General features: G+C 39.4%; 1 protein-coding gene across 4 annotated transcripts in view; it reads left to right on the forward strand.

Annotated features, from left to right (window-relative positions):
• Window positions 1-16,619, forward strand: part of inpp4b (inositol polyphosphate-4-phosphatase type II B) — a 246,261-nt gene that overhangs the window by 43,327 nt on the left and 186,315 nt on the right. The window contains exon 1 of one of the 4 annotated variants that reach the window (XM_067440839.1): window positions 12,232-12,456. The exons of the other annotated variants lie outside the window; for them this stretch is intronic. The gene's annotated coding sequence lies outside the window, so the exon portion shown is untranslated. Of the gene's footprint in view, window positions 1-12,231; window positions 12,457-16,619 lie in introns of those variants that run through there. 4 annotated transcript variants of the gene reach the window in all.

Raw genomic sequence — 16,619 nt, forward strand, 5'->3', positions numbered from 1 at the left:
TGTCCTCATAATTCAAATGGCCTTAAAAACATACTAAATGATGTTTTTTTGAGAAAGTAAAAATGCAGAATGTTTCCTGTGATGGGTAGGTTTAGGGGCTGGGGCAGTGTAAGGGGATAGGAAATACAGTTTGTACAGTATGAAATCCATTACGCCTATGGAGAGTCCCTGTAAACCACATAGACCAACATGTGTGTGTGTGTGTGCGTGTTCCTTGTTTCGCAATACTTGAGAGGGCACAAATGTCCTTACTTATATAGTAAAATATGAAAACAACACACTAGTGAGGACATTTGACTGGTCCCCACTTGTTAAAAAGGCGTATAAATCGGCGGAAAAAGTTTTTATTTAAATCTGTTGTTTTGCACATGTTTCTGGGATAGGGGATAGAAATTACACTCTGGTCAAAAAACAACCCAATGTTGGGTCAAATATGGACTAACCCAGCAATTGGGTTGTTTTAATCCAGCGATTGAGTTGTCTTAAGCAAATATTTAACCCAACCGCAGGATTAAAACAACCCAATAGCTGGGTTGGCCCATATTTGACCCAACATTGAGTTTAAACAACCCAATTTTTTGTGTGTATCATTAACCTGATATAAAATCAATGGAAGTCTATGTAATGTCCTCACTAATATAGTGAAACAAACGTGTGTGTGTGTGTGTGTGTGTGTGTGTGTGTTTGATAGCTCTTTCCTGACCAGTATCAAGAGCGATCCCCCCCCCCCCCACGCTGTTGCCAAGGGTTATTTGAGGTGCATTAATTCAAGTGTGACTGCATGTTTGATTGACTGTAAAAATGACCTTGTACTTAAAGTCTTCAAAGTCAAACCATATCACAGAGTTACTACGGACGAGTCGACTAGCCAGAGGCCACTCTGTTGATGTTGGTCAGCCAAATGTTATTTCTCATCGGGTAGTCTTCACTTTGTGCTGTTTGTGAGCTCTCTGTGCTTGCTCTGAGATGATCAAACCTGTGCATCTTCGTGTCATTGTCATTTTTATCTGCCGAGCCGCCCACCTACATGCTTCAAAGAGACAGGAAGACGAGAAACGGGCAGAGGTGCACTTGCGAAACAAACTCATCAGTTTCTGTTACACACAGTATGTAAGTAAGTGAGATAAAACCCCTCAAACTCTGACCTTTGACATCTAAACCACATTTAATCTAGATTTAACAAGATAAAATCACCTCAGATATAATGCTGCAACTTTGTGCAATAACATCTGCAGATAAAACAAAGAATAAATAAAGATACTAAGATTTAAAATCAAAAGGACTGTTATTATTATATTGATATACACTGATTAGGCATAACTTTGACCTAATACTGTGTTGATCCTCCTTTTGCTGCCAAATCAGCCCTGACCCCACTAGACCCCTGAAGGAGTGCTGTGGTATCTGGCACCAAGATGTTAGCAGCAGATCCTTTAAGTCCTGTAAGTTGTGAGGTGAGGCCTCCATGGATCGGGCTTGTTTGTTCAGCTCATCCCACAGATGCTCGATTGGATTGAGATCTGGGGAATTTGTGGACAGGGGTCAGCATGGGCACCTTGACTGGTCTGTGGTTATGCCGCCCCATACACAACAAACTATAATCTGAGCTCCAGTAGCTCGTCTGTTTGATCGGACCACACGGGCCAGCCTTCGCTCCCCACGTGCATCAATGAGCCTTGGCCACCCATGACCCTGTGGCCGGTTCTCCACTGTTCCTCTTGGAGCACTTTTGATAGACACTGACCACTGCAGACCGGGAACAGCCCACAAGAGCTGCAGTTTAGGAGATGCTCTGAGCCAGTCGTCCAGCCATCACAATCTGGCCCTCGTCAAACTCGCTCAAATCCTTACGCTTGACCATTTTTCCTGCTTCTAACACATCAACCTTGAGGACAAAATGTTCACTTGCTGCCTAATATATGAAGAGAGAATCAGAGTTATTCACTTCACCTGGTCATAATGTTATGCCTGATTGTGTATGTGTGTATTTTTGTATAATGACGTTAAACTGCCTAATTGATTGATGTTCTACATAGCTGTGCAAGTTTTAATGTATCTCATATCACTCTGCGGTTTCTTTCTTCTAGCATAATAGAATAGTTTTAACTCAAATCAATATTGTCCATTTATTTATTTATTTGGTAAGAAGTAGTAGTGTGCAGGATAATGCACAGTCAGAGGGACGTTACGGCAAAATAACCCCTTTAGGGTGACGGAGAGATTGATCTGATCAGCCTGTTGGAGTTTGTTTTGTGATAATGAACCGGCGGCTGATCTACTCATGAGAGTCTCATCTTCAGGAGACCAATGAGCGATGAAACGCAAACATGAGGTGTACGGGGCTTATGCACACTTCAGCATTCAATTGAAAATGCATTTTGCATCATTCAGTTTGAGGGCCCTATTTTAACGATCTGAAACGCAAGTGTCAAAGTGCGACGCGCAAGTAACTTTGTGGGCGGGTCTTGGCGCTGTTGCTATTTTCCGCGGGATAAATGGCTCTTGCGCCCGGCGCAAATCTAAAATGGGTTGGTCTGAAGTAGCTTCATTATTCATAGGTGTGGTTTGGGCGTAACGTGAATAAACCAATCAGAGCGTCATCCAACATTCCCTTTAAAAGCAGCTGCGCAAGGTCCATTATGGGTCGCTATTATTCTGGCGTATTTACCAGGCGCACGCCAGGAGCGGTTCACAGCCGAGGAGACTGATGTTCTTGTAGAGCAGTGAAAGACAGAGAAGTTGTGTTGTATGGGGATGGGAGAAACCCACCCAAAATAGCGTCGGTTAAACAGTTTTTTCAGTTTTTCAGTCGATTTTTTCCCCCCTCCTGGTTCTTGAAGGACAAACCAATTTGTCCGATGTCCTTATATTCATATATGTCTTGCCACTATTGGGCAAACAGGTCTGATCCTTAATTACTACAATTACCCTGAATAATTTGTAAGCTAGATTTATGCCTATTTTTTCACATCTTCGTGGCACACCACAATGATTTCCGTCATCCCATGTGTTAATATTTTTAACGTAACAATTTATGATTTGCAAAAATAACTGTTGCATCTGTGTAGATTACATGAGCAAAGTGTATGCGCGTTGTGCACGCAATACATTATGGTCATGCTCCCTTAAAATAGCATAATGAACAACGGGCAACGCGCCACTGACTTTAGACTAGGTTTTGTCTGGTCAGTGGCGCAATTGTTTAATGGAACAGCAAAATAGCTCCAGGGATTGTTTGCGCCGGAACACGCCTCCTTTTTTGCGCTGAACCGCCCAGGGAGCGCAAGTTCATTCACTAGTTTAGCGACGTGCTTCTGTGGAGGGAAAAGCGCGCCTTGCGCGGGTGCAAAATAGGAATGACACATGTGTCGGTGTACAAAGTCAATTGCGCTGGGTGCAAGATAGGGCCCTTAATGAGCATTGCATTTTATTTCTGGTAGTAAATAGTAGGTATGGGAATCGCAGGATAACTCATGATACGATACTATCACAATATTTTGTCCACGATAACGATGTATCACAATACCAGCGATTCTGTGACAGACGATATATTGCAAGAAAATCATCCACGATATATCACGCTATCATGTTGTACATGAAAAAAAATGCCAAAAAGTCATATGATGATATAATTTCATTTATTAACAGTTCATCTATTTTTTTAAATGTACAATAAGTTCATATACAGCTATCAAACAGCCATACGCTTGAAACATGCTTATTTGCTAGAGAGAACAGTTTTGTGACTAAATGATTTATAGTAAAGAAAGATAACATCTCTAACTCATCATTTATAGCAGCAGCATATACAGGTCATTTCCAGAAACAGTAGCTATTATTGAAATGTGAAATAAAATGTCACCTATATACAGGTCCTTCTCAAAAAATTAGCATATTGTGATAAAGTTCATTATTTTCCATAATGTAATGATAAAAATTAAACTTTCATATATTTTAGATTCATTGCACACCAAAAATATTTCAATATTTCAGACAGGATTTTGGGGTTTTCATGAGCTGTATGCCAATATCATCAGTATTAAAACAATAAAAGACCTGAAATATTTCAGTTGGTGTGCAATGAATCTAAAATATATGAAAGTTTAATTTTTATCATTACATTATGGAAAATAATGAACTTTATCACAATATGCTAATTTTTTGAGAAGGACCTGTATAATAGTTCTTAAACGGTGACTTTTGTTCATCGCTGGTGGTTGCAATTGGCTTGTAATGGTCATGTGGAGGGTTCGGGACGAGCATGGGCATGCTGTGGAATGACTCAGTTTTTTCTTGAGTTAAGAGTCGTTCCCTCCACTCAGTTGTGTTTCAGCACATGGAGTAAGGCTGATCAAGGACCAGTTTGCTGTATAATGCTCTGATTCAAAGGCCTGTCGCTGTTTAGGGAAGTTAAAAAGCATTACTGGGTCTGAAGTTCAAGCTGGTAGGTCACTCTCCGTGTGTGTGTGTGTGTGTGTGTGTGTGTGTGTGTGTGTGTGTGTGTGTGTGTGTGTGTGTGTGTGTGTGTGTGCTTGCTGCCCTACTTCTGATGAATCGTGTTGTTGCAATACTTCTTGTCAGTGGAAGGTGTGTGCAAGCTGTGTTTGTCTGTTGAATTGAGCTCTAGACTTCCATGCAGTGTTCCCTCTAAATTCTTTTTTTGCTGAGCAAAACTTTTTCTCTATTGGACAGACATTTTGGTCACCTGAGCACATTTATACCAGACCTGTACAGCATACACACACACACACACACACACACACACACACACACACACACACACACACACACACACACACACACACACACACACACACACACACACACACACAGTGTTTCCATGTTTTCCATAGGCGTAATGGTTTTTATACTGTACAAACTGTATTTTCTATCCCCCACAGCCCCTACCCCTAAACCTACCTATCACACACACACACACACACACACACACACACACACACACACACACACACACACACACACACACACACACACACACACACACACACACACACACACACACACACACACACACACACACATACACACACACACAGACTTCCCCTACCCCTAAACCTACCCAACACACACACACACACACACACACACACACACACACACACACACACACACACACACACACACACACACACACACACACACACACACACACACACACACACAGAGAGAGACTGCCCCTACCCCTAAACCTACCCATCACACGCACGCACACACACACACACACACACACACACATACACACGCACGCACACACACACACACAAAGTGGTTTCATCATGCAGTTATAACTTTTAACTTTAATGTACCATTTCTATTTTATTTAACCCTTGATGTAACTTTGTGATATATTCAATATATATTATTATAAATATATATATATTTAAAAGCAGTTAATTTAGAAGTCAAATTAAGCACATTTTAATGTAATTAATTTTTTTACAATGCTGTTAACTGTACAAATCTTCTATACCAAGAAACACTATTACAAATTTCCCCCAAAACTGAAAAAATTAAGCAGCTACGCTGAGATTGTTTTATTGGCTACAGGCAGCATTAAATTGTAAAATTGATTTACCGTATCAGGTTTTTTTTTTTTTTTTTTTTTTTTTTTTTTTTATGGCAAAGATCCTTAACCAATCCCCTTGTGAGATCAATTATTTATTAGGTTTACAATGTAATATTATTATAACAGCCTATTATATATATAAAAAATAACTGAAGTATTTACATTGATATAGGCTATTATATCAGTTTAAATGCTTCAATTTGTAAAAAAAAAAAAACTATAGTAATTAAATAAATCTAACAGCTAAGTATGTTCAGAGGAACATGTAACATGTGACCTCTTTTATAGTCATCTAAACATCTCTGAAACCCAAACCACACACACACACACACACACACACACACACACACACACACACACACACACACACACACACACACACACACACACACACACACACACACACACACACACACACACACACACACACACACACACACACACGTCTATTTAAACCGAACTAAAGATGTTTTGAGTTTGCACTTGTGGGTGTGACTGTAAAAGTCTATTTTGTGACCATGCTGTCTGTGCCCATCATCCGTTATTTCCACCACTTAATCAGGCCACTCTTCTTTAAAACATGATGTTTTATTTCACGTGTCTTTGCGTTTCACGTTGCCTATTTGGACCGCAAACGACGCCCACAGTCACACGCAAAATCATTCTCTCTGTGAAACCTGTAAACTAACTCTATACCGGGTTAAACAGAGCATCGCAATTATTTCTCATTTAAAATACAATCAAATGGGTTTCTCCCATCGTTTCGCATCTGCGCAGCATTTTATTCTTTCTGCGCGGCCGTGGCATCACAAGTGCGCAGCTAAGAGGGAACATTTCTTACATGTATTCTTCTATTTAGTAAAACACAACTAAAGTTAACCTTTAATAGAAAGTACACACAATCTCATGACCCCACTGTTGCTTAATTGTCAAGACGTTAGTCTAGACCACATTAGCCTATATAAGAGCTCATGACTGTTTCTGTCCATGTGTCATGTTCAGTAGGAATAGCATCAGGTCATGAAGGGAAGTTCAGTCTCAGTCGCTCATTTTCACCCTCAGGATATGTTGGTAGTGAACAGATGTGTATGTGCAAGTGTGCTCTTTGAACTCAGTGATACTTTATCAGTGTAGTATATGACCTGTATTTTGTCTTTATGACTGTACCGCGTGTGTGTTTTTGATGTGTGCACTGCAAAAAATGCTCTTCTTACTTATTAATTTAGTCTTGTTTCTAGTCTAAATATATTACAATTTCTTAAATCAAGATGCATTTACTAGATAAGTAAAACGACATAAGATATTTGTTCTTGTTTTGTTGAAAATCAAATCAAAATTAAGTGAGTTCTTCTGCCTGGGATGAGAAAAAATAATCTTGTTTCTGATTGAAATCTTGTTTCTTGTTTCCGTCCCAATCAGAAATAAGATTATTTTCCTCACCCCATTGGCAGATCATTTTGCCTGTTTTAAGGAAGAACTCTCTTCATTTTGATATTTTTCCCCAGAAAACAAGAAAACATATCTTAGGTCATTTTACTTATCTAGTAAATGCTTCTTGATTTAAGAATATTTAGATATTTGGACTGGAAACAAGAAAAAAATACTAATTAAGAAGAGCATTTTTTGCAGTGTATTGCTTTCAGTTTAAAGGTTGTTTACACCAAAATCAAAAGCAACACTGGGCCTGGTGGTGCGTGACTCATAGCTATTAAATATCAGTTACACTTTATTTTGATGATCTAAAGTGGACCATCGAGATAAAGTGTTACCCAGATATCTGTGGTCACTCTCTCAGAGGTCAGGTCAGGTGTGTTGAAGCGACTGCAGAGCGCAGACATTAAGAAGTTATTAATTAATATAATGTGATGTCAATTTGTCGTCATGCAGTACCTGTAATTTAAGAGGTTAATGTAACAGTTTACTCCATCAGACTTTTGATCGGTACTGAATTAGCAGCTTATATTGGTTAAGACCCGCCTACTTAGACTATAGGAGACCGTTTGATTGACATGTATAGTGACCAATCACAGTTTGTTTTGCTTTTACCTGCAGTTTTGAATGCCAGTCTTCCATGTCCAGTGGAGTTTGTTAAGAGCAATTGGCAAATGCTTTTTTTTTTAAATGGAATAAATAAATGTTTTAATTAATAGGCCTATTTTTGAATTACATTGATAATCGATGGATTTTCTGTTTTGGTGACAGAAGCTGCTGCAGATGAAACGGTACCATTTCAGCAAGTTCATGTACAGTAAACCAAGCGTATGTTGGCGTGAAACCTCAGTGTGAAGAATGTAGGCGGCACTGAAAGGTGTGTGTGTTATTTCTGAAGACTGAGTCTGTGAGGTCTCGTCAATTTAGTTTTGACAGTGCATCAAAAATAACTGCAATATTGCAGTTTAGACCATGTTTTGTGTAGCTTTTAGGGGTGTGACGAGACACTTAGCCCACGAGATGAGACATGAGATTGGGTTCATGGGAACGAGATGAGATAAGATTTTTACATAGTATTTAAAAAAAATCCTTAATAATGAAATACATGACTAGAAAAATAGTGTGCGGGTGCATTTTGAAATGTAATTTCAGTTCTACTTTCTGAATATGAATTATCATATGCAGTAAAAAACAACAATACTCAAACACTGTAAAAGGGTTTTCCACAAACTCAACTGACTGGCTTCTTTCCTGTATGATTGTCTCTCCACATAACTTCTACAACTTTTGACCTCCTAACTGAGCTCCTTCCCACAAATTGATCATAGACATTAAGTGCAACCATAATCAAAGTCAAATTTCAATATTCAAAGTGCAAATAGAGACCGAATTTTTCTTCAAGCATGATATAGAGCTAACAGATGGTTACAACTACACAGCCCAGCCTAAGATAGTTTTCATATTTTGGGATATAGTTGCAGCCGTAACTTATTGAAATCGCGTTTGAATGCGCGCTCGGGCTTACTTTCACTTTAAATTTTGTGATAATGCGAGCTTTTTGAATAGGCAGCTGTGGGGCTGAACACGCATTTGTCTGACGCTTCTGTTGCGAAACGAATCCTCCGCCACGGTCCTGTCAGTCGCACTTTGGTGGACTCAAACAGCTTGTTTTGGATGAGCGGATGGAATTGAAGGGACTGCTATCCACCTGAATGAAATTGTTTTCTATAAAAAGCAAAATGACAGTAGATGCGTAATGTAAACGTTGCCGTGGCATATTCTTCACCCTCACACTCCGTCATGATAATATGGCACAAGACATCGTTTCACCTCGACCAGAAATCACACTTTAATCTCATGCCTAGGAGATTTTATTTGTTACTACTACACTGTAATTTTTTTTAATAAAAAATGAGTTACCTGGTTGGCTTAAAATGTTGAGTTCATTGAAATTAAAAACTTTAGTTATACAATGAGCATCTTCTGAGAATCGACAACCTTTATTCAAGTATTGTTGAAAAATTTTGTAAGCATAATGGGTAATTGTGTGTTTTATTTGTGTATGTTTTATTTGTGATGACGCAGTGAGATCTTTATAAAAAAATTTATGTGGTTCAGATTAGGGCTGAACGATATATCGTTATCGTATCTATATCTAGATATAAACTTTCAAGATATTAATATCGGAAAAAGCAACGATATCGAAGATATAGATTTCCCCTCACCGCGCTCGCCCTGCATACAACTCTGGCAGTCACAACAGACATCAGTTTTACGAGTGCCCTTGACTACACCGCTAAAGCCAGCACACACACACTTACCAGGGACGTGGGAACTATATTGTGAGAGGGGGGCGGCGTTTCCATGGTGACGCGTCATTGCTTGTCACGTGACACACCGCAGCAGCAACAGCGCTGAATGAATGATGATCTGCTTTTGTCATTTTTCCTTTTTTATTCAGAATATTCACAAATGTGTTAGCTATGGCATGAAATATCTGATATTCCGATTGTCAAATACATGCAAGTGGAAGTATACTGTTGTTTAAACCCCTTTATAACGATCGCGTTAGTTGAGCTGTATGCGCGATGGGCGCCGCCGTGTTAGTTTGCGCCGCAGACGCAGTTCAGACTCAAAAAATCAGATCTGTTGGATTTGCAACCTCTGTTTACAACATGTGAATTCATCCATTTCTCCTGAAATACTTAAAAGTAAGTGGCTGGTGAACTGGGAATAGAACAGAGTAAACATTGAAGTTAACGTTACTTACACAATGTGTGTATCTGATATGAATAAAACATGTCGAATTATAATGAAAAGGATTATTATTACCTCTTCCATAGACATCAGTGTGTCTTTTACAAACTCTAAATGTATTGTTTTTTTTAGTACTTATGTGAATTTATATCTTTGAAAACTAAAATAAACAGTATGTGGTTGAAAACACTGAAAAGTTGTGGTATATGACAGCTCTGAGCTAAATTCAGCATTTGGATTTAGCCGTTGATCATGTGATGCACTTGATCATACACTCCAGGGACCAGCCTAGGCTGATTACACCTGTGTGATCGTACGTGCGAAAGGCTTAAAAACAATACATTTTCTGGCACAAATTTTTGAAATGTGGGCTTATTTTTCTGAGAAATGCTTGGTTTTCACCGAACACGTAGTCATATCGTATTGCATGGATATCGAGATATCTGGCATGAAAATCGAGATGTGAAATTTTGTCCATATCGTTCAGCCCTAGTTCAGCCTCTATTTATTAAACCCAATTTTCTTCATTGTATTAACTCAATTTTTTTATTTCAATAAACTCACATTTTTAAGGCAACCAGGTAACTTACTTTTTTAAGTTAAACCAACAAAACATTTGTACAGTGTAGCATTGTTCAAATATTATTAATATACAGCTTCTTTTCAGACCATTTGTCATCAGATTACCTGTAAACACTGAAGCTGTCATAAAAAGCTGCAGGTTTAGCTTAAAAAAGTGAGCTGATCATCATTTCAAGGTCACCGCGATTCAACCATGACCAAAAGTGGTGATGCCTGAGTGGTTAAGTTGTTTACTCTGTAATTAGTACATCCGTTTTCACTAGTTTGACCGAACATCCAATCACGGTGCTGTAAAGACACTGCCTCATCTCATGTGACCCTACACTGGTATTTCCCAATACATTTGCCCCAGTAACATTAATAATAATTTATTAGTCATATTACGACCTATTTAAAAGAAAAATACGCAAAGCAGTAAACTCAGGAATCACTTTGTTCTGATTTGGACTATGATGGCACGTTTCCACAGTTATTAATGTGCTCCAATTATGAGAGCAGAGTAGACCAATCACAACAGACTGGGCCATCTGACCAATCAGAGCAGAGTAGACTGTCTGAAAGGCAGGGTTTAGTAAATTCCAATCCTTGATCAAACTGTTTCAGTGAGTGTGAGTGTGAGTGTGAGTGTGAGTGTGAGTGTGAGTGTGTGTGTGTGTGTGTGTGTGTGTGTGTGTGTGTGTGTGTGTGTGTGTGTTTAATTCAAAGGCAGTGTGTCCACAAATTTGACCAACGTAATCAATCTCTCTCTCTATTATTATATTTTTTTTAAGTCATAGTAAGGTTATCTTTATATTTTCTTTTGCTATAAATTACTTTCAGTGGAGTTTCTGTTCAGCACTTTAGAAGTTATGCAACTATAATAAAAATTGCATCTAAAATGTTTTTATCTCTAGAGCCACAGAGTCGGTGCCGTTGTAAACTTCAGATAAAATATGGTTTAAACGGCATTTAATCTAATGGACTGTAAAGTTTCTTTTGCTTTAATTCTGTAATGTCAAATATTCGATCATACAATACAATATATATGTTTTTGAAGAGGCACAGCCTCGTTTTTCTCAGAAAACACGGCTCTGATGCATGTGCGTGTTTGTGGATTAGCTGTAAGCCTTTAAAGCCGGTAAAACTGTAATTCCTCCGACTGCAGAGCAAACACTCTCAAATATGAGACTATATGGACACACACACACACACACACACACACACACACACACACACACACACACACACACACACACACACACACACACACACACACACACACACACACACACACACACACACACACACACACACACACACACACACACACACTGCCCCTAAATCTACCCATCACAGGAAACATTCTGCATTTTTACTTTCTCAAAAAAACTCCTCCTTTATGATTAATAACCCTCTTGAAAAGTGGGCATTACATGCGTAATGTCCTCATATTACACCCTCTCCTGTAATATCTATGTCATACCCATGTCATTATACACATTCGTGTCCTCATATGTCACAAAAAACATGCCCAACCATACACACACACACACACACACACACACACACGCACACACACATACAATCAGCGTCTGTTTGTGTGTGTTAATTTAAGTAGCTGTTCATGCACTGACCCCTGTCACTGTTCAACCCGTCACACACACACACACACACACACACACACACACACACACACACACACACACACACACACAACGCTCTCTCTTTCTCACACACTGTGTGCGCCTCTCTCTCTCTCTCTCTCTCTCTCTCTCTCTCTCTCTCTCTCTCTCTCTCTCTCTCTCTCTCTCCTTCCTTAATCTCTCAGTATTACACGCCTCTCCAGTCTTACTCCCTCCCCCTTTCTCTCTCTCTCTATCTCTCTCTCTCTGTCTCAGTGTTTTCTGGCGTCAGCTCAGAACCGCAGTGGTTTATTCAGTTGTTCAGTCGGATCGTGTCGCTGCTCTGTGTGTGTGTGTGTGTGTGTGTTTGCTCGCTCCGGCTGGTATGCATAGACGTGAAGGAGGCTGCAGATGTACCAGAGTGCAGCTTATTAGGAGGAGATGTGGCGTCTCGACAGCTTCCTCTGTGGACCTCAGTGCCAGCGCTACTCTTAACAAGTGAGTCTGCTTTCAGGATGTCAACACGGCGTGGTTAAGTGTGCTTATGCAGGTACGGACGCGCAGGAGCTTGCCTTAAGGCGTCTGCGCTTTGTCACCCAAAGCAAAATGACCCCAACTCACAGGTGGGATGGACTGGTTGCACTGACATTGGTGTGATCCCTGTGGGAATTACGTGGGAAATAAGTGCTTTGGCTTATTGCGTTTGGGGATCTGGAGTGTGAGACATGTCGTCTGTGTGTGTGTTATAGTTTGGGGACAAAATTGTCCTCAGGCGTGAGCTAAATGTGGCAAAATCTCCCTTTGGGTATGCTGTCAAATTAAGTGCATGATGTTTTTTGAATCCTAACAGGCAAAAAGTTTCTTTTAAAGGAAGTTGAGTTAGTCCGGAGTCATAATTAGTTTTATATACACCGCAGAAGTCTTAATTTAGACAGCAAGGTGCATGTGTGTGTGTGTGTGTGCTGCATGCACACTTCCTCCGGTGACGAGGTGAGGGCTCGACGATCACACGTTTGTTTTTAATCCTCCAACGCAGAGAGAAAGTGACAGCAGCCGGCGAACATAACTCATTATGAATGCCAGGAAACTGCTTATCTCATTTCTCTTTCTCTCTGCTCTCTCTTGTCACCTGCTGATCTGTTTGCTCTTGTAAAGCGGCACAATGTTGATTTTCCTCAGACGTTCTGATGAGGGTTTGTTCAACACTTGGTATTAAACTACTGGATTAAATTCTGTTTGAACTGTTTAATGTTCTCCATTTAAGGGTGTGTTCACACTTGGCTTGTTTGGTTGGATTAAAGCGAACCCCCGGTGCGATTGCTCTGTTAGTGCGGATCATTTTAATAAGTGTAAACGCTGTCATCTTAACCCTAGTGTGCACCCAAAAGATGGGTCTCGATCCGCTTCCAGGCGAACTCTAGTGCGGTGCGACTGAAATATGAACGCAACACTGACCAAAGAAATGACCTGCTTGCCTTTTTTTTTTCTGGACATAGTCATGATGTTGCTCTTCACAGTTTGGTACAGGCATCAGAGCCGTGTCTCCTCAGCAGATCTATATGTATATATATATACCCCAGGTAGGCAACACACACACCCGACCATCCACGTGATGTAAAAGAAAACGTAATTAATCCGACCAGGCCACCTTCTTCCATTGCTCACGTGCCACTTTTGCCCCCTGACTGGTCTGTGGTTATGCCGCCCCATACACAACAAACTGAGATGCTCTGTGTATTCTGACACCTTTCTATCAGAACCAGCATTAACTTCCTGAGCAGTTTGAGCTCCAGTAGCTCGTCTGTTTGATCGGCCCATATGGGCCAGCCTTCGCTCCTCACGTCCATCAATGAGCCTTGGCCGCCCATGACCCTGTGGCCGGTTCTCCTCTGTTCCTCTTGGAGCACTTTTGATAGAGACTGACCACTGCAGACCGGGAACAGCCCACAAGAGCTGCAGTTTAGGAGATGCTCTGAGCCAGTCGTCCAGCCATCACAATCTGGCCCTTGTCAAACTCGCTCAAATCCTTACGCTTGACCATTTTTCCTTCTTCTAACACATCAACTCTGAGGACGAAGTGTTCACTAACAGGTGGCGTGATGATGAGATAATCTGTGTTATTCACTTCACGGTCATAATGTTAGGCCTGATCATTTTATTATTAATGTAATATATATAAACAATAGTTTGTCTTTTGAATGTTAATTAACATGGTGAACAGTTGCTAGAACTGATATTTTGGCTCAGTATTGGCTAATTAATTGGTCTGAACAATATATTGGTCTCTAAAAATGATCTCTCAAGTATTTTTGTAAACATTGAGATTACATTTAGAAAATTTCCCATTCACTTACTTTGATATAATGTTCAGTGTTCAAAATGTATTTCTTAGTATTTTTGTCGTGTTTCTAGTTCAAACATTTAAAAATTCTTAAAACAAGAAGTATTTACTAGACAAGCAAAAGTATTTGTCTTGTTTTGGGAAAAAATAACTCAAAATTAAGAGAGATTTTGCTTCAAATAAGCAAAATAATCTGCCAATGGGGTAAGCAAAATAATCGTGTTTACTGTTATTATTTTTGTTCAGGCTAATCTTGTTCTCTTCCTTTTCAATTTGTTTAGCCCTTTGAGGTAAGCGGTGGAGTCTCTCCCGATACACACGTTACTAAGCACGCACAGAGCTGTATTCATAACAATAAAGGGTCGCGGTTTATTGATTACAATCTCCAGTTTACTTTCCAGCAAAACAAACTTTAAACTTTCAAAGACAATAAACGTTCATCTGTACCAACATGAGATTGAAGAAACTGTTGCTCTCCACACTCTCACCTGTCTACTCAATGACTCTCAGTTTCTATTAAGACCTGAACTTTCGCGCCGTAGTGACGCATGCGTCAAAGAGGAGGAGCAAGTCCAATCACGTGGACAGGTTAGACCAATTATTAAACAGAAAATATAAAATTAAATAAATTAAACAAATCCCTTTTTTATCTGGATTTTCTAAATATGGCTCCTACAATTTTTCTTACCCCATTGGCAGATTATTTAGCTTATTTGAAGCAAAAACTCTCTTCATTTTGAGTTATTTTTCCCCAAAACAAGACAATAATATTAGTTGTCTAGTAAATATTTCTTAATGTAATAATTTTTTGATATTTTGACTAGAAACGAGACAAAAATACTAAGAAAGGAAAGCATTTTTTGCAGTGTCAACAGCAATAATGTCACTGCGGTATATATATATATATATATATATATATATATATATATATATATATATATATATATATATATATATATATATATATATATATATATATATGTGCACATTTGTTTGGTCTTCCTTGCATATCTATGTAACTGTGTGTTGTTGTCTGTCGTGTGCCGCTGATCTGTGCTGTGTGACATGAGGATGACAAAGCATCTCTGATGCAGCAGTTCATTCACAGCGAATCAAAGACAAACACATACACTCACCTTAAACCGTAACATCTTTTGCTGCTTTGATCATGCTGCTGTTTTCTTTCAATGAAAGAAATGCTCATCAAGTTGTATTCTTTGTCTGCTTGAATGACGAACAGATTGTCTTACTCTGTCTTGCTTTAAACTACAAAGCTGAGGGGATGCATGTGTTGTGTTTGTGTCCATGCAATGTTATTGCTTAATGTGCTGCATTACATAGATACTGTGTTTCGTCTGTAGAATAAATGGCTTTAATTGCTTGTTTTGAGCTGTGGTTGGTTTGTGCTCATGCATTTTGTGTGTTTATGTGTATTATATATATATATATATATATGTATGTATGTATGTGTGTGTGTGTGTGTGTGTGTGTGTGTGTGTGTGTGTGTGTGTGTGTGTGTGTGTGTGTGTGTGTGTGTGGTTGTTATCTTGCAATGCACCCGAGAAGCTGATCTATTAGCACTAAAGCGATGAGGAAGGAAGTGTTCGCGTAGAAGAGGTCAGTGCAAAGGATGCCCTTTAAAAGCAGAAAATTCCTCCACCAACTGTTGGAAAAGTACACAACATAGAAACGCTCTCGCATGTGACTCATCCTGAGACTGAGACTATTTCTGCGGTGATGTCTGGTCCTTCATGAGTCGCCTCGCGAGCTTTAGTACGGAAAGAAGGAAGAAAGAGAAACAATACAGCACAAGAAAAAAACACTATGCTGCAGGTGGTTCGTTATCAAGATTTCACACTGTGAAAGTGTGAGTGTGTCTGCATACAAGCGTGTTAGGAAGAAGAAATGCAGGGTTAAGCATGCAGAGTGTTAAAAGTACAACAGGGCTGAAGGCCATCTGGGATCAAAGGTCAGTTTGGGTTATATTATTCGCTCTAGAAACACTAAATAGAAACTAAAAACCACCACAGCACTTCCTTAAACACCTCTATGTCTCAATGAATTACAGATATGGCATATCAATGAAATGAACATTTGGCCTAATTTTGAATTTTGGTTTGATTCATAAGAAAAATCTCTGATCGCATAGTTTATGAGTTTCAGTTTTGTTCAAGGTGATGAAATCAATAGTTTTTTCAGGAAATGTTGGGTAATAAATGTACATAGGGTAGAACAAAGGCAAGGGATTTCTTTAAAGGGATAGTTCACCCAAAAATGAAAAGTTGATGTTTATCTGCTTACCCCCAGGGCATCCAAGATG

The sequence above is a fragment of the Pseudorasbora parva genome, chromosome 4 (assembly GCF_024679245.1).
Source record: "Pseudorasbora parva isolate DD20220531a chromosome 4, ASM2467924v1, whole genome shotgun sequence".
Classification (NCBI taxonomy): Eukaryota; Metazoa; Chordata; class Actinopteri; order Cypriniformes; family Gobionidae; genus Pseudorasbora; species Pseudorasbora parva.